Genomic DNA, 2672 nt, shown 5'->3' with positions numbered 1-2672 from the left:
TAGTTTGAGTTCTTTGAGGATTTCCCATACTTCTTTCCAAGAAGGTTGTATTAGTTTGCAGTCCCACCAGCAGTGTAAAAAACTGTTCCTCTCTCTCCACATCCACGCAAGCATATGCAGCTTTGAGACTTTGTGATGTAGGCCATTCTCAGTGGAGTTAGGTGATATCTAAGAGCAGTTTTGATTTGCATTTCTTTAATAATTATGGATGATGAGCATTTTCTCATATGTTTGTTAGCCATTTGTCTGTCTTCTTTAGAAAGGGTTCCATTCATCTTTCTTGGCCATTGATGTAAGGGATTGTTGGCTCTTTGTATGTTGCTTAGTTTGAGTTCTCTGTAGATCCTATTAATTTTTTAAAAACTTGATAAATAAAGAAATTAAGTACTATACCTTGGACTTCAGTTAGTAAGTGTTATAATTTGGATGTATCCATTACCTAATGCTCAGGAGCCTGGAAAAATGGTAAAAAAAAATACATATTTTAGGAGGTTATTAAAGGTATTATAGTATCACATTAATATATTTGATCCAAATAGCCATTTCTAGTGACAAAAGGTGGTTTGTGACTTTAATGACAGCATGTTCATTGCAATCCAGAAGACAGAAGCAATATTTTAGTGGAATAAAATGTCAGTGGAAAGTTAATAATGTTAACAACAAGCCATTGAAAGTTCTTTTAGGTAATTTGGATTTGAAAGGGAGAGAGAGGGAAGGCGAGAGAAAGACAAGGATCAAGAGAAAAGGAAAAAGGGAAAGGGAGATATAGGGAAGGAGGAAGAAGAGGAGGGAGAGATACCGTGATCCTGTGACTGAATGGGTGATGTGGGGTCCACAGAAGAATTTTTGAAAATATTCAATAACTTAAAACTTGAGCAAATGTAAAAGTTAATGTGAAGGAGCCAGCTCACCACAGATGTAATCCTTGAAGTTGTCTCTCCGTCAATTTTCCTTCTTACCTTCTTTTTTACACTTCTGATTTAATGGTACACCTACAGGGAAAAGTATACTTAGTTACTGGTGAATGTAAAAAGGAAAAATTGTGTGTCAAAGGAAGGCTAGCAGCTCTTGGATTTTTTTCTCTCAGAGAGGCATCTGGTGACAGAAATAGTAGTATGGCATAGCTGGATAATGCATAATCTGAGTACTCCTGCACTGATGACTACTGGAAAGGTTCACAATTTTCCTCTAAATATATTAACATATGGGCAGTCCAGGCTCAGCGATTAAGCAAACATCACTTCTTGCTTCCCTGGTGTGATCCGTCCCTAAGTTCACCAGGTGAGTTCATAGACAAACTTTATCTTCCCCGCATGGGAAACTAGATTGGAATCTGATCAAAGTCCTGATGTTGAACACCTCTTAGGAGATTCTGAAACGCCCAGGGATGTAGAAAATATGCGGTATCTAAAACTCAAGGTATATCACAGGGATATTTGCTCTTTTCCTCTAGATGACTGTGTTCTCATTAGGAGAAACAATTAAAAATGATTTTTCATAATACCTTCTTAGGCCTAAGGCTCAGCCAGCCCTTACTGCTCTGTCTCGACACTTCAAGGGCCACTTAAGACCCACTGCCTGTCATATATTCTAGACAGTTATTCTCATTTACCCCTTGGAACAGCTCTGTAGGGATAGTATGATGAGCTGCATTTCACGGATGATCAGGCTCAGGTTCACAGAGACTAAGTCACCTCCCCAGATAAGTGGTATGAGTGGAATGAGGTTCCACTCCTCACTCTTCCTAGTGGGCTCTGAGCAGCCTCCCTTTTAGAAGATGGACTTCCAGAGCTTGAAAAATGGACAGATCACACTCCCCTGCTATGTGGCCCCACAGGGCCTCCCTCAACAACCCCTCTGGGTGGTGAAGATGACAGAAGAGATGAAATTTCTCCCTTTGTGCCAGGAGACCTGGGAGTAGGGCCTCATAAATTGGATGATCCAAGAAGTAGTGAGGAGGCTCAGACAAAAGGCCAAGTGTTGCCCTTGGGACAGGTAAGCTGGGGGAAAGAAAAGTAATATGTACCCAGCGATGTTAGGCCATTGCTCTTTATATTTTATCTCCCTTATTCCTAACAACTCTTTCCTAACAACTCTTTAAGTTCTCCATCATTATGACCACTATCCAGATAAGGATTCTGACTTTATGAGAGTTTAAGTGAATCAGACAAACAACTTCCTTGTCTCCTGATCAGTTCCTAACACTGTAATTGTTGTAAAGATTTTCCAATTTTGTCTTCATTCTTCCTGGGATCTGAATGGCTTTATTTCCCTGAGGACTGTCAACAAATGTTCCCAGGGTGTCATTCCACTATTTTAAAAAATTAAGTTCCTCATAGTTAAGTCATAATATTGGAATATTTAAGAAAATATTTCAAAAAAAAATACCCCACTAAGGATTGTGTGAAAACCAGAGAGAAAACATCTACAAACGCTCTCATATAATGAGTTAGTATCTATGGTTTGTGAAGCACACTTCACAAACAGAGAAGTTAGGAAGTAATTTCAATATATGATTTATATAAAATATACATGAACAATAAATATATTGAAACATGCCCAAAACACAAGACTAATACAGTGCAAAGATAAATCTTGAGAATTAACATTATGTGGGAAAGAATAGCTGCAACAGAATACGTTTACTGTGATTCCTTTTTAGAAATAGGCAA

The 2672-nt window shown here is 38.4% G+C and overlaps 1 long non-coding RNA gene across 1 annotated transcript in view; it reads right to left on the bottom strand.

The window, feature by feature from the left end:
• Positions 1 to 393: 393 nt before the first annotated feature.
• LOC111722768 overlaps positions 394 to 2672 on the bottom strand; it is a 3035-nt gene continuing 756 nt past the window's right edge. Inside the window, exons 2-3 of the long non-coding RNA XR_002771444.1 lie at positions 912 to 992; positions 394 to 454 (exon numbers count right to left, since the gene is read on the bottom strand). This is a non-coding gene — a long non-coding RNA (uncharacterized LOC111722768). The remainder of the gene's footprint in view (positions 455 to 911; positions 993 to 2672) is intronic.

Source organism: Otolemur garnettii, unplaced genomic scaffold (assembly GCF_000181295.1).
Source record: "Otolemur garnettii isolate 467f Iridium unplaced genomic scaffold, OtoGar3 scaffold00355, whole genome shotgun sequence".
NCBI classification, from domain to species: Eukaryota; Metazoa; Chordata; class Mammalia; order Primates; family Galagidae; genus Otolemur; species Otolemur garnettii.
This window is presented reverse-complemented; position numbering and strand designations above follow the sequence as displayed.